General features: G+C 36.4%; 1 pseudogene; it reads right to left on the bottom strand.

Moving 5' to 3' along the window:
- The window catches only part of LOC131061547 (uncharacterized), a 33,680-nt pseudogene extending 18,299 nt beyond the window's left edge, over positions 1 to 15,381 (bottom strand).
- Positions 15,382 to 17,003: the final 1,622 nt, after the last annotated feature.

Here is a 17,003-nt window from a genome sequence, read left to right as displayed (position 1 = left end):
TATTGAGACTACCTAGTTATGCCTCTAATTACCTTGTATTCTTAAAATTGTGCTGTCAGATGGCCTTTGTGAATATAAAATATGTTGAAATGAGGAAAAATGGATATTCTTTCCCCCCGAGCTTGTCTCATTTTTCTTGTAAAAATAATGAATTTGCAAAGTTCTCTGACAAGCTTCTAGTTGAGCTAGGTTTCCTTTCTCAACCCATGAGGACCCATTTTGACAACAAGGGTTACGTGAAAAAGATTTTTTATGGGTAAACTTACTATGTCCACATTGCCAACCTAGAAGACTTTTGGAAAGAGTGTATTGATGAGAATGAAGTTTTCAGGAGAGGTTTTATGTGGCTAACCTTGAGTCAAATGTTAAATTTAAATGTTATTTCTACTATCCAAGAGAATTTTATGGATGATGGTTCAGACCTGATAGACAACTCATACTAGAATTCCATCTTTCCGCATTTTTAGTGGTCAAAGGATGAAGAATAAATGAATATTAAATACAAAACTTTCCAAGTTCTGGATAGGTCGCAGACCTGGTTGGATTATGCAATTAAAAGTCATTCTAGTTCCTCGTCACAAAAAGGAATGCCCAAGGAGACCAATACAATTGCTCAAACTTCTCAAAGGGTGGCAGGAAAATTAACATTAGAAACTAGTGTATCTCAGGCAGATTCACAATCCGGTGGAGATAATGACCCACCTGAAAAGAATCAGAAGCTGAAATATATCTATGAAGCAGGTACCATAACACCACCCAAAAAGAAAAGGATATCTTTGCAAATAATTTCTAGTAAGGAAGACACCCATTTTCTTCACCAATTAGGAGAATAGAGCCCACTAGTTTCTTTGATCGATGATGTAGATCCACATACTCCTCCTTCTAATAATCCAATGTTGACCCTAATACTACCATTAACACTTTATCTATCAAAAGCGCATCAAACTCTTCATCCACTCCATGGATAAATAAGTAAGGCAATTGAGAAACAAAGTAAACAATACTTGCCAACCACATAAATTAGAGTTGATATAGTAACAAGCCTGTTAGGAGAGACACCCAAACCTAAAAAGGCAAGGTGGATAGCTAGGATGATTGTGGACTCACAAATAAAGCACCATGTTTTAAATTTTTTTGACCCTAATGTAGACAAAACTAAACAAGAAATCACAGAAGGGGAATTTAATATAAGTAGAATTGACATGGGACTCGTGACAACAAAGGGAGATATCTATCATGCCAAGCATTCTATTTTTGTCCTATCTAGGAGAACTAAAGCTGCAGAAAGAAAGAATCATTTTCTCGCACAATATGTGGGTGCTCTTACTTCCTTCATTCAATATACTTGGTCAAATGAAAATCTTACCACTAGTTAATCCTCAGGGTATCCATCATAGAACTTATAAATTCTGATAAGTTAGATATTGTCAAACGATCATAGGCCATAGTTAAAGTGGTAGATAGTTTAGTCAGTCAGGTAATTTTGAAAGGACTGTCGTTCATTGAGCATAGTCTGAGAAATTATGACACTTTGAATCAGATGATTGGTGTTCAATGGGTCGAGTTACAAAAGACAAACACTAATACATTTGGCCTAAAATTTCGATGGAGGTTTTCGATGGAGAAGGTATATTGTGTTCAAATTTTATTTTTTTTTGAAAAAATGCCTGCTTTTGTCAGAATTCTGACGATAATGCAACATTTGGTTTCGACAGAGAAGGAATTGGCAATGAAATTTGTGTTTTTTTAGAAAAAGTGCCCGCATTCATCAAAATTCTGACGACTGTGGGCATTACTTAAAAAAAAAGAAGAAAAGACCAAGTCATTTCATAAATCCCGCCTCTTCGTCTTGCCTCTGCCATTACAAAATCCCGCCTCTGCAGGGAACCTGTGGGTTTAATTGTCAACTATCCTAGCTATCTACTACTAGTGCTCCAGCCACGGAATGAAGTGGTTCCTCCCATGCTGATTCCAGTGAAAGAACCTAGATCAATTACGCACTCAAGAAATTGCAAGTGGGGGTCTAGTAAGTCGAGAAGTTATTGTTGGGCCATCCCCCGATGAACACGAAGGAGGGAGGTGAACATAGGTTCCCTGTGGGTTTAATCGCTATAGGATGTAGGAATGGTCAGCTATCGTAGTGTCACTTTCCTTTCCTTTCGCATTTGAGCCAAAGGATGTGTTTGTCAGGGTGACCATTTCAATTATCATCGCTTCACTCTAAATTGGGCATTACAAGATCCGGTTGAAGAAAAAAGGTAGGGTATAATCAACAAATTCATTGTTATACATATTCAAATATTTAGATTTAAAGTTTATTATAGATTTATCAAATTAATTGGCAATATTAGAGATGGTGAGAGGTTTTTGTAATATGATATGATCGATTTAAAAGAAGAATTTCTTACAAGACCTAAACCGTTGAACAATCCTACAATCATGTATTAATTAAAGACTGCATTTTAAATAATGAACAATACAGTAAGCCTGAAACATATTAACACTACTTTCCATATTTAAAATATATCCTAATTAAGGAGAGGGATGAACTAAACCTGCATGATCGAGTGCCATTATGTAAAATATATCCTAATTATGGATGCTGGTATATATGGTTGTGACAGAAAATCCCTATTGCAGAACCGTGAGAGCACTGTTTAGTGATCGAGTGCTATTTTTTGTCGGTGTTTTGGAAGGGAGCATAAGTGTACCATTAGGAAGGTGGTATAAAATAGAAGCTGAGAGGTATAAGGTTATGAGGTGTGGGTTAGTATAAGATAGGGAGGTAAGTGATGAAGGATGTAATGGTGAAAGAGTAAGTTAGGATATGTTAGGGGTTTGGAAGGTAGGAAAGTGAATGAGAGGAGATCAAAGGATGTGAAGGATGGAATGGGGTTAGGTAGGTGAAGTAAAAGTAAGTGTGTATGAGGTTAAGGTTTAGGATAGGATGTAGGAAAGTGGAGGAGGTTAAGATAGGGGATATGAAAGATATATGGAAGGTAATAATGATAGGAAGTGAGGTAAAGGTTATGAGGTGTGGGTTAGAAAATAGGGTGTAGGAAATGGAAGGAAGGGTCATATCACTTTGAGAGTTTTCACCAAGATGAGTAGCCTGAGTATGGACCTCAAATATTACAAGCCATGAGGATCCACTTGTAGTAGAGGAGCATATACTTGCATCTTGGGAGTTTATTAGGAGTTCACCTTGAATTTGGGAAATACACATAGAGGAGATAGAATATTGATCAATACACATTACCTAGCCTCATCATGCATAAATACAAGAGGTATAGACTATAGAAAGCACATATCATGAGCCAAAGGATCATATTCAAGAGTTGCTTCATCTCCAATCCTCTACATTTTTAAGATCCAAAAATGGGGTTGAGGATAAGTCTTGGTTACTTAGCTTGGACTTAGGCTTTGGGTTGCATCTATAGATGAGCAACCTAAAGGCATAATTTTAAATGCAATTTTTGAGAGAACTTGCTTCCACCTTGTGGTATTGGGAGGATAAAATGCACCAACTCACATTGGAAACCCTCTCCAAATACCATTTTGGAGTGCTTCAAAGTGTGTTCTATTTCAAAATATTTTTGATGGAGATGCATAGATGAGTTTCACAATTTACATAATAAGGTTTCATAGTGGCTCAACATGAGAGTTAGTTTTTGGAGTTCTTGTAGTTTGTAGATTACATTCAAGGCAAGTTAATTGTCAATTATTTCATTAGGGGTGGAAAGCCCAAAATTTTAGTTTTCCTACACATGGCAAATCCAAATGACTTTAGGGTTGCCATGGAAAAGTCTCTTATGGAAAAGGAGGTACATGGGAGGACACAAGAGGCATGAGAGAAGTTTGTAACCTTGATGAAGGGACTAAAGTGTCCATAGGCCTCCCCATCCTTCAAAGGATAATTTAGACTTATTAAATGATTTACAAAGAAAAACCCAATAGTATCAATATTAGGGACAAAGGTCTAGAGCATAGTAGGGGCCATAGGGCAGTCACATGTGACCATCATCGACACAAGGATATTTTAGGTATGAGATACTATAGGGCTATCAAGCTAGGCCTTCTATGACTCAACAACCTTTTAGGGGAGAATCTAGTGTTTTTAGTAGTTAGGATCTTCTAATTATGGTGGGGCCTAGCCAACATAGGGTTACATGAGAGGCACATGTTATGTATATGTTAGTATCAGACAGAGAGTGCCCACAAGGTTTTAGAGTAGGTGGAAACCATCCTAGGATGTCAAAGTAGATAGTTGATATGTGGGTCTTTACCCTCCCAACCACTCAACATATACCACCATGTGTCTTTACCCTCCCAAACACCCAAAGGTCAAAGGAAGATTCACTGCTGCAACACTCACTTTTTGTGACTGTCTCAAGAACTTAGGATAGTCACTCCTTTCATGGCCATTATTCTTCACACAAAACTCTCTAACATTAATTATGATGATAGTGTACCTCCTTAAACCTTCCACCAACACCTAACTCAATACCAAACTCTTTCCCAATCTCGCTAATGGACTAATTAACTCAACTCACTGTGAAATTATGATGGTCAATGCAAGGTTTAGGATAGTAGTAATTAGGATCTTCTAATTATGGTGGGGCCTATCCAACATAGGGTTATATGAGACAGGGGTAAGTTCAACAGTGATGTGTATTAGATTGTCATCAAAGTTTCCTGTTAGTGTTACTTTGTATTAGCATTAACCACTTATTGTCATGGGAATCAACTAATAGACAACATAGATATTTATCATCAACCTCCTTCTTTTCACCAAAGGGATAAAATTTATTAAACACAGTGAGAATTACAGAGAAAGAAAGTAGATACATAACCTAATCTAATCTCCATTTGCATAACCTAAGAAGGTAGATACACCTAAATAATCTTGAAAGAATTGCATATGAAGGGCACTATTAGAAAATAAATTGTGTACCATGCTAGTCTATGTAGCTACTACTAATTATTGCATAGAAATAGATACATGTGTTAGAATGTGTTGAAATAGTAGCTAGCTCGAATAGGACAGACCCTATAAATGTAACTTGTAATTTGAATATACCTTGAAGTGTGCAATATGGAAGGTTTGTATTCTTAATCTCCTGCCCATTTCTTAATTTAAAAGATGATATCTTTATTAAATATCTCCTCTATTAAATATCTTTATTAACTTGATTTCTCCTTCAATTCTTGATGGATGCTTGATTGCCTGTTCACTTGGAATTGAATTGATTTTATAATTAAGAGATCGCTTGAATTGTAGGTAAACCCCTTCAAATGACAGGGTAGGCTTCCTTTTATACCTAATATATTTCTTGAAAGCATTTTATCCTGATGGCTTTAAATTAAAGTAATTTCTCTTCTATCTGTATTGGTGGAGCAGAGGTTGCATTGCATCGACCTAGGATACATATTTTTGTAGATACAACACAAGTTAAATGTATCCCAGGTCGATGCAAAGCAACCTCTGATATAGAGATCACCAGAAAATAGAGAAAGAACTTTAATTTAATGCCATCATGATAAAAGGCTTTCAAGATAGATAAATGGTATGCAACTGTATCTATTTGGAATGCATTACCCAAACAATGCAATCGATCAGTCACCTTTGAAAAGAAAGTGGTATGATGAAATATTTGGGCATAAAATAGATGAAATATGTGATGCTAAAAATGTGGTTAGTACAATAGGCATACACATATAATGAGACAATAAAAACATAATTGAAAGCTTAATTGATAACTAAATCAAAGATGCAAACCATAAGCCTTCCTTGAAATGTCCCATTTTCCTCTATTCTTGAGGACCTTGGAAGTGTTGGATTGATGGGCTCTCAGCGGAGCAATGACCTCCAAAATGACAAATCAAGAGTTGAGTAGCTAATTGATCATGATTAACTATGGAGATGATATGAAATGCATGATTTAATAACCTAGATGAACATGCTATGATAAATCCAAAGCTAATTACTAGATAAGTGAAATGCAAAATGCCTATAGTAACAATGCCTAAATTGATATGAGACGGGATGTGCCTATAGTAACAATGCATAAGATGAAATGAGATGGGATCTATATTGCTCCAAAATGAGGGGTATTTATAGGATTTCCAAGGCCAAAGTTGAGGTGGCAAGAATCGACGGTCCAGATTTGATCTGAAGATATCAAGGGCCAAGATTGAGGAAGTTGGAGAAGAGGTTGGAGGAAGGGACACTTGTCATCTCTATGGTGACAAGTGTCAAGGAGCCTTGCTCATGAGAGGGAAAGTGTCCAAGGGGGGAGACATGTGGCAAAAGTGCCATGTGTCTCAATGAGAGAATATCCACACCATGAGAGGTTAGGATAAGGAGGTTAGAATGTGCAAGATAGGATAGGGTTAGTTAGACCCAAGATTAGATTGAATGGGTGGTTAAAGTTAGGAGCCATGTGCTCATTTGAATTTAGAAATTCAAATAATTGGAAAATGGTAATTAATCTCAACAAACTTGAGTTTGTTAATCTTAATTAGGGATTAGAAGAATTGGTTAATATGGGGAGACATTAATTAATTTAAAATTAATTAATCAAAGGGGGATGTGAGATGAACTATATAAATAAATCATGTAGATTTATTTACTAGTAGATGAATAAAGAGATTAATTAAATTGCTTGTGAAATCAATTAATTGAGAAGGGGAATTAATCAAATAACTGTGTATTTAATTAACTATCTTCAGACCATTTTTAGGTGTATACATTTTGCCCCTCTTTGAAGCGATGTGTGACGACACGTTGGTTCAAACAAAACTCGATTTATGATGTTGCTGATATTGATTCCGATAGGATGCAGATTTGATCTTGATTTGATGCGGATTTGGTTTTGATATGATATTGTTTTGATTTAGAGATGATAAATCTTGATATGATGTTGTTTCGATCTTGGAGATGATAAATTTTGATATGATGTTGATTCGATGTTTAAGATGATATGATGCCGATATGATGCCCCAGACACTGATTGATAGATATGAGGTACGATGATGCCCCCTCGGGAGATCAATTGAGATAATTGACCTTTGGAGTTTTTTTGGATCTTTGCGAAATTGATTTCCTGATAGACTATTGGATGATTCCTGCAACTGTGGTTGATGAAAGTGTGAGTTCTTCGATCACTTTGATGTGGTTTGATGTGATGATTGATAGAATTTGATTGAATTGATAGGATTGATAAGATCACGATCAAGTCTGGTTTCAAGAATGGCACCTCCTGTATAAGACAAAGATTATCAAAGCGTCTGGTTTTAGGAATGATATATCCTGTATAAGACTTGATCAAATGTTTGGTTTCAGGAAGGATTCAGCCTGTATAAGACATGATAGAAAGGATCAAATGAGATAAAGAACTGACATTTTGTTGATATCCTGTTGTAGGAAGATTCATATATGCTGATGTTGGCATATTTGGGGGAGTAGCATAAGATTTGCATTGGGTTTTTCCAGATTTAAAAAAAAAAATCCATACGCCTCCCAAAAATTTTTATGCATGCATGTATTTTCTAAAACAAAATACATTAAAAATTTTTGTTTTTGATTTTTGCAATTTTCAAAAAAAATGTCATTTTTGAAATTTTTTTTTTTGGGGGGGATGGTCAGCCAGTGGCGCGGGGTGAAGCAGAGGGCGGAGCGGAGGAAAGGAGGGCGGAGGTGGAGGCCACAAGTGCCACTGAGGGCTCCTCCGGTGCTGCGGGCGGTGCCACCGTGGGCGCTACGAGCGCCGCGGGAGGCGCCTTGGGGGCCACTGCGGGCACTGCGAGCACAGCGGGCGGCGCCTTGGGCGCCACCGCAGGCACTACAAGTGCAACGGACGGCGCCTTGGGCACCACCACGGGTGTTGCGAGTGCTGTGGGCGGCACCTTGGGCGCCACCGTTGGCACTGCTAGCGCCGCGGGCACCACCACGAGGGGGGGGGGGGGATGTTTATTTATTTATTTAATATTTTTTTATTATTTTTTTCAATTTTTCGATATTTGATGATTTTTTATTTTTGATGATTTTTTGATTTTTGATGATTTTTGATTTTTGATGATTTTTGGAAATTTGTGACGATTTTTCGATTTTTGATGATTACTAATTGATTTGATTATTCTGATTTTTTGATGATTTGATTATTTTTGATTTTTTGCTCCACGTCTTAGTGGTCACACTGATATGAGACAGTGATGTATTCATGTACACACCCTTTTGTGATGAGATATTGATGATTCCCGCGATGTATATTTGTGATGTATTTCATATATTTTGTGATATCATTGTACCTTGGACATTGATTTTGTTTTGATGATATGATATGCAGTCGATCCTATTCGCTCTACATGACCTATGAGATGATGGATGCATTCTATTTGACATATGATTATGATGTGTAGTTTATTTTCATGACGTATGCTTGATGTATGCTTTAATTTTTATATGCTTATGAATTCTGGATGATGGATATATGATGATGTAGTATTTACATGATGTATGCAAATATGTATGGTGATGCTCATAATTTCTATGTGATGTATGTGCGATTGCAATGCTTTTTATGTTTATGATATTTTTATGATTTTCTCATGCATGTTAATATGAGATGGATGCAATGCAATGTAATGGTGTTATTTTATATGATTTGAGATTTGATGAATATCATGGAATGATCTTACTAAATGAATGAAAGATTTGATGCTTTATATGAATGATGCCTTGGTATGCAATGGTTACATGAGATGAACTAACTTATCATGCAGGATGAATGAATTGATTATTTTTGTTATTGTCCAATGTACTCAATCACGTAATACGAGAGATAACACCATGTTAGCTTTGGCCTTGGAAAAGATGAGCATTGTGATCCCATGCAGAATGAAATGCAAATCTATCCTTAAATGTAATGCAATGCAATGATCGGACCGGTCATGGAGTCATTGCTTTGTTTCATCATTGAGCCTTTAAAATGTGGGAAGTGAGTGCAAACATCAATGGTATAATTGAACCATGATGACCTAAGCACTACTTTCCTGGGTTTTGATATTGCAAGTTAGCACAAGCATCGAGGTATAATTGAACCAAGATGACCAAAGTGTTGCTTGCGTAAAACAGGCAATATTAACCATTTCTATATGCAAGTCCGAAATGTCTTCCATGATATTCTGATGATCATTTCCTTAGACAACTTTGCACATATTAATGATTAATTTACAGACAATAGACAAGAAAAATATCATGTTCCTTCCTCGTTCCTCTAGTCCAAGACATCCTAGAGTTACTCAAAAATCATGATAGCGAAAATCCAAATAAAATAGTTGAACCATTATTGCCAAAGTGTTAAAATCATGAGTCAAGATATATCATCCATTGATATGTGTTTTGTCATGTTTAGATTAATATCTGATATTTAATGGTTGACAATGTGATCTTATGTTCAACGTTGGATGTGTCTCAGTTTTTTGCTTGACAAGTGTTGTCTAACTGTTGTTCTACCTATTTGATTAAGCTCAAAATGATCTAAACTTTTTCCCCCAGCTAGGTTCAGGATTTTGCCCCTAGCCTAGAAACAACCTTTATTATGATATACACAATGATCCAAACCATGACGAGAAATCACCTGGGATGCCTGCGTATGTACAAAGGCTTTATGATGGATATGAACAATGCGGATGGAAGTGAATGCAAGCGGAAGAATGCGTGAACCAATAGATGGCAGAGCTAGCCGATAGATAGCGCCGGTTTGCCAGGTTTTCACCATCTATTTTTATTGCACTTTTTCTCATATTTGATTTTTTTTTGTTTTTGCTTTTTCACTATTTTTTGGATTTTTCTGCTTTTTCACTATTTTTGGATTTTTCTGTTTTTTCATTGTTTTTTGATTTTTCTGCTTTTTCAGACATAGAACTTCTTCAGGTGCATGCTATTGATGGGTTCCTCGAGCTGATCTCCATCTTGTGTTGATAGCTGATATGCCCCTGACCCAAATATTGTTGTGACCACAAATGGACCTAACCAATTGGGTTCAAATTTTCCTTTATTTTCTCGATCTGACTGATTTCGTGGATTTTCCTTTAGTACTAGATCAAGTCCCGATTGGCAGTTTGGCCAAGATGTTGCTAAAGCATGAAGTTCTTGTGTTGGTGCATAGATCAAGTTTCCATGGATCTGACATTGTTTGCATATTCTAGCTATCTGAAAAGAGTTTCATTCCATAGTTGGCCAATAATAGCCCAAGCGTATGAGTTTTCTCGAAAGGGTAAGACCACTTGAATGAGTGCCACAAATGTCATTATGGACTTCATTTAAGGCCTTCTCAGATTCTTCTTGTTCAAGACATCTTAAGAGAGTACCATCTAGACCTCATTTAAATGGGGTATCTACGATGAGAGTATAATGGGAGGATTGGTGAATAAAGTTTCTCTTTTGGTTCTTTGATAGGTCAAGAGGTAAGGTGTTATCTCTCAGGTATGTGTAAGTTTGGCCATAGCGGGAGGAATCATGTCCAATAAGTTGGCAGATGGTTTGGGAATCTGGATAATTATGAGAAGGGTATGACAATGCCTCAACCAAGAATTCATAACGCTCTTGATTTTCTTGTGTTTGTAATAAAGAAACAAGTGTGGCCATGGCATCTACTGCTTTGTTATCATTTCTTGGAATTTGTTCAAAAGTGATTTCAACAAAATATTTCTTGATATCATCCACCATCTTTTTGTAAGGCATCAACTTTTCCTCTTTTGTTTGATAGTCATCATTGATTTGATTGATGACGAGCTGAGGGTCTCCAAAGACTTGAAGTTGTTTAATGTTCCATTCTGTAGCCATTTTGATAAATAGAATGCCTTTTCCTGATTTATGTTGTGTTCCTCTATTGATGTCTGCTTTTGATCCATGTTGTGTTCCTCTATTGATGTCTGCTTTTGATCCATGTTGTGTTCCTCTATTGATGTCTGCTCCTGGACTGATATTTGGATGATGTATTGTAAGATCTGGATCCAACCCTAGAATGTCTACATATGACCAGGTAAAATTGATTTGCCATCTTTTGACGGATTCCAAATATCTTTTCCTTGTTGGTTCTGATAAAGAGATTGTTGTTGGATGTAGATCAATTGTGTCAATGATAACTGCTAGCTCCATTAAGATAGATGACTTTTCTTGATAGTACACCTGTAAGGTGTCAAATCTCCCATCTTTCGGTGCCTCGAGGAGGTTTTCATCATTAGATGCATCCTTTATTTTTACTTTTTCTCGGTCCAATGTTGCCAATAAATGGTTTTCAATATTAGACCTGATATTGTTTTCTTGATTTTCACTTTTGCGACTAGGAGATTTGGCACCCACTTGATTAGAAGATACATTAGCGGAATCCCTGGTGAAAGTTGTTGTAGGTTGGATTTCATTAAGTTATAAGGATATGGCATGGTCATTAGGTAAGGTCTCAATGTCAGTATGTCCTTCATTTTCCCAGTCCATAGGTTTAGGATAGCTTAAGGATAAAGGATCTTCAGGTTGATATGTTTCAGAGATATTGGGAGTCATGATAGAGATTTCAGAGCTTTCAGTAGGTATTTCCATGTCTAGGATGATACTCTCATCAGAATGACCTCGTACAAGAAAATCTTGATCGTCCTCGGTTAAGTCCATGTTAGCCATATGTGATTCTGATTCAAGTAGGCTAGTTCCTAACATTTGTTTTGCATACGTGTGAACTACATCAACACCTACATCTACTTATTCCCTTTCAATTTCAAGTTGCTCTTGTTTGTTGTTCCATGATAATGAATATTCTTTGTTCCCTTGATCTTTTAGCTATATTTGTTCTTCCATGCTTGATAGAATTGATGCAAATGATTGTTCTTTGGATTGTGTACTGCTTGAATATGTTGCCTCTTTGTTATGTGAAACTATGACCTCTTGAGCCAGTTTTAGATTGCTCCAACACTGCAATGGATTTGAGTCTACTGAGATAGTGATTTCCTTCTCATTGTAGGGAAATTTTAAGCACTGATGACATGTTGATGGTATAGCTTGCAGATCATGTATCCATGGTTTTCCCAAGAGTATGTTGTATGGTAATTCCATGTCTAGAACTTGGCATGGTGTATCTTTCTACAAAGGTCCCACTTTGATGGGTAACATCACAATTCCTTTAGAGGAATGCGCTTCTTCATTATGTGCTTTGATGGTGATCTTTTTCCGGGAATCAACTGCATCTTCTGAATAATCTAGAACATGGACAAGACTCAATGAGAAAATATTTAAGCTAGCTCCCCCATCTATTAGGACACGTTTAATGAGCATTTTGTGAATGAGGACTTCAATTTGCAAGGAAACGCTATGGGGATGTTGTAAGGAATCAATGCTTGGATATGAAGTAGATGGGCTTTGAATAGGATCCTCTGAAATAGGTTTGATGGCCATTATGGATATCCCTTGGGGAACATCATCTTTGGGTGTATTATTTGGTGAGGATGCTATGGAAGCTTTTCGCACTTTTTTAAGAAGTGTCAGAATAGATGCCTTTGGAGAGTCAATTTTCTTATGGGGGGATGAACCATTGCTAGATATAGGTGCACGATTGTGATCTTTCTCATCCAAATCTTTTAAGGATCCTTTTAATAGTTGCATAAAAGAGCCACCTTTCTTTAAATATGTATTTGAATCCCTGTTAACTTTTGACATGGTTGGATTTTGGTTCTGGACTTGTTTGATTTCTCTAATATGTTGGTTTGTTATGTGTTCTTGTCTTTTGCTTTGGTATGCCATGTCTCTATGATCTTTAGGTATTTCCAATGTTTCAGCGATCTTATGTCTCTGCGTTGTAATGAAAATGGGCATTGTGTTTTGAATCTTTTTGTGATTAAATCTTGCTTAATGTGTCGCAATAAGTGAGCAATTGTTGGGGAAATGATCTTTTCAAGTATTTGGTTGTTGGCAAGTTTTTCGATCTTAGTTTTGGAGTGCAAATTTTGTGAATTTTTTATATGGCCAAGTTCAAATAGGAACGATATATCCTATGATAAAAAATGAGGTTATTCTGATCAAGCATTGTAGTTTTGTGATAAAGGATGATTGATCCTGATGAGAAACTATGTTTGAGTGATCAGTTTATCAAAGAGGGTGATAATGCACTTTAAGGTGTTTGATCTTTAACTTGTTTGAGGTGAATACTTGAGACCTTTGTGTGTCTTGTTCTTGAGTTTGTTTTTGACAGAAGATAACCTGATTTAATGACCCAAGAAGATGACCTAGTCTCTATGTTTGACTATTTGAGAAATGGGTTGCTTTTGTTTTCTGATTTTGATGCAGTTTACCAGAAACACTGACAAAATGACTAGGAACTCTACTATACGGACCAAGAACACTGACAAATTTACCAGAAACGTTGCTATACGGACCAGGAACGCTGACAAACTTACCAAAAATGCTGACAAATGCACCAAAAATGCTATTGTACTGACCAGAAATGCTACTCTGCATACCTGAAACGTTGAAAAATAGACCAAAAATGTTGACAAAAAGACCAGAAATGTTGTTCTGCAATAGAATGACTTTAAAGCTCAAATAATGATGTGTAGACTTAGCAAATTAAGTATTTGAACTTAGGAGATTGCAATTTTGATCCAACTTTGTGATTTTCAGACTCAGACAATGGATTAAGACCTAACAAGTACAAATTAGGAGATTTAATGTTGCAACATGAGCAATTTGATATGCAACTCATAAGAGTTGTTGATTAGACCAAAGGAGCTAACCTTTAGACCAAGAGAGATATTGTTTAGACTAAGAACTCTGTTGTTTAGACCAGAAACTCTAATTGTGCTCAACCTTGGAGAGTTTATGTTAAAATATGAGAAACTTGACATTCATACCAAGAGAGTTGTTGTTTGGACTGGAAATGCAACCATTTGGACCGTAGGTGCGACTGTTTGAACCATAAGTGTGACTATTTAGACCGTAGGTGTGACTGTTTGGACTGACAGAGCTAATCTTTAGATGTGAATGTTTGGACTAAAAGAGCTACTGTTTGGACTGAAAGTGCAACTGTTTGGACTATAAGTGCAACTGTTTGGACTATAGATGCGACTGTTTGGACCATAGATGCAATTGTTTGGACTGAAAGAGCTAATCTGCTGCAAAACTTGTGAATTGGATAGTTTGAAGTTTGAGTTTTCAATGTTTGTTGTATTTCAATGGATGATATCTTGATTTGACTTACAAACACAGAAATTAGATTATATTTTTGTTTCAAAGGTTTTTAATTGTTAAAAACACATCAATCAGTCTATCCTAAGGAGATTGGCTAAGAATGAAAACCTTTGCTTGCTGACTTAGGTACACACCCAATAGCTAATCAGAATACAACCACTGAGTCTCATGCAATGGATTCTCAACACTGTATTATCCGACTCCAAACGTTAATGGGGGCACGATATGGCAAGTGTCTTGGGAGAGTTACTATCTCTCTTGCACAAAGATTATCACCCTTTCGGAGGTGAATTGGGTAGCTTCTATTTTAAAGTTCTTAGTCAGGAATTCTGTTTGAAATTACCCCTTGAAGTCATGCAAGCATGATTGAGGCCTATAGCCTGACAAGGTACCGAAACAAGTTGTAGTCATGTAAACATGATTAAGACCGTGAGGCCCTACAAAATGCCCGATATGAGAGATCTCAAAGAGAAAACTCGAATAATCCCATCCTCTAGGACTGTAATCATCAGAGGCCTATTTATTATAGTGAGTTGGAATGCTCAGGTCCAGCTGTACTCACTTGGGTCATTCTCACAAGGTGATTACTTTTTCCCACTGTGACAGGCCCTCTAAAGATATGCAATTGAAAGCAAAGGATGAGTCTAGCTTTCTGATCACCTAAGAAAGGTGAGAGCATACTCGCCTATCATCAAGACACGTAAGACATGTTTGTTCATTTCCATTGTAATTAGTCTATGTGCCTAATTTAACAAATATAAGTGCAAAATCCTGCAGCTACAAACAAAGTTAGTAGTTTATATTGCATTCTTTGGTGATGAAGTAGTTTATAACTCTGGTCTTTCACGGTGAAATAAGTACCTACAAAACCAACAATTTGCAAATTAGGTTCAAGAAAATGATAGTCCAGAAGCAGAAATGAGGAATGCGACATACAATATTTGCAAAATTAATAAAAAACTGAAAATGCCATCAAATTGACCAAGAACGCCATCATATGTGCCAAGAACGCTGCTTTGCACACCAAAAACGCTGTTCTGCAAACCAGAAACGCTGTTCTCCAAACCAAAAGCACTACTCTGCAAACCAAAAGCGCTGTCAAATAGACTGAAAATGCTGCCAAATGTACCAAAAAATGCCACCATACATACCAAAAATGCTAAAGTACAGACTAAAAATGCTAAAGTACAGAAAAGCATAAAAACAGAGTTGAGGAATCTCCCAAAAATGCCATTTGAGGTGTCGGAATGCCACAAAAGAAGCCAAGAACGTGATTCAGGAGCCCAAGAGAGCTAATCTGCACTCCGAAAGAGCTAACAACCTGTCAATGAAATTTCCTGCAAGAAAACTTGTTAAAGATCAAAGGGGCTAGGCCCCACGGTGGGCGCCAATTAATGTGATGCTAAAAATGTGGTTAGTACACTAGGCATACACATATAATGAGACAATAAAAACATAATTGAAAGCTTAATTGAAAACTAAATCAAAGATGCAAACCATAAGCCTTCCTTGAAATGTCCCATTTTCCTCTATTCTTGAGGACCTTGGAAGTGTTATATTAATGGGCTCTCAGCGGAGCAATGACCTCCAAAATGACAACTCAAGAGTTGAGTAGATAATTGATCATGATTAACTATGGAGATGATATGAAATGCATGATTTAATAACCTAGATGAACATGCTATGATAAATCCAAAGCTAATTACTAGATAAGTGAAATGCAAAATGCCTATAGTAACAATGCCTAAATTGATATGAGATGGGATGTGCCTATAGTAACAATTCATAAGATGAAATGAGATGGGATCTATATTGCTCCAAAATGAGGGGTATTTATAGGATTTCCAAGGCCAAAGTTGAGGTGGTAGGAATCGACGGTCCAGATTTGATTTGAAGATATCAAGCGCCAAGATTGAGGAAGTTGGAGAAGAGGTTGGAGGAAGGGACACTTGTCATCTCTATGGTGACAAGTGTCAAGGAGCCTTTCTCATGAGAGGGAAAGTGTCCAAGGGGGGAGACATGTGGCAAAAGTTCCATGTGTCTCAATGAGAGAATATCCACACCATGAGAGGTTAGGATAAGGAGGTTAGAATGTGCAAGATAGGATAGGGTTAGTTAGACCCAAGATTAGATTGAATGGGTGGTTGAAGTTAGGAGCCATGTGCTCATTTGAATTTAGAAATTCAAATAATTGGAAAATGGTAATTAATCTCAACAAACTTGAGTATTTTAATCTTAATTAGGGATTAGAAGAATTGGTTAATATGGGGAGACATTAATTAATTTAAAATTAATTAATCAAAGGGGGATGTGAGATGAACTATATAAATAAATCATGTAGATTTATTTACTAGTAGATGAATAAAGAAATTAATTAAATTGCTTGTGAATTCAATTAATTGAGAAGGGGAATTAATCAAATAAGTATGTATTTAATTAACTATCTTCAAACCATTTTTAGGTGTATACAAAATACACTCCATACTACTGTTGCACAATATTTTGGTCGATGATATTTTTAAAATAGTAAAGGAAGGTGTATGGAACAACCAAATTCTTATCATTATAAACAATGAATATTTTAAGATCCTTTTATGGTGTGTAAGTTGAGAATATTTTATGAAAGGTCCCTAAATGAATAAACTTTAAACTGATTTTAGCAATGACTATCGGATGTAGACAAAATGAATGCTTTTTGGATTAGGATGGTACACAGAATTTACTATCAAAATGTTTCTTTGGAAAGTATATGATTCAAAACTAAGGA

The sequence above is a fragment of the Cryptomeria japonica genome, chromosome 8 (genome assembly GCF_030272615.1).
Source record: "Cryptomeria japonica chromosome 8, Sugi_1.0, whole genome shotgun sequence".
Taxonomy (NCBI): Eukaryota; Viridiplantae; Streptophyta; class Pinopsida; order Cupressales; family Cupressaceae; genus Cryptomeria; species Cryptomeria japonica.
The sequence above is the reverse complement of the archived record's forward strand: the minus strand, read 5'-3'. Positions and strand labels throughout refer to the sequence as shown.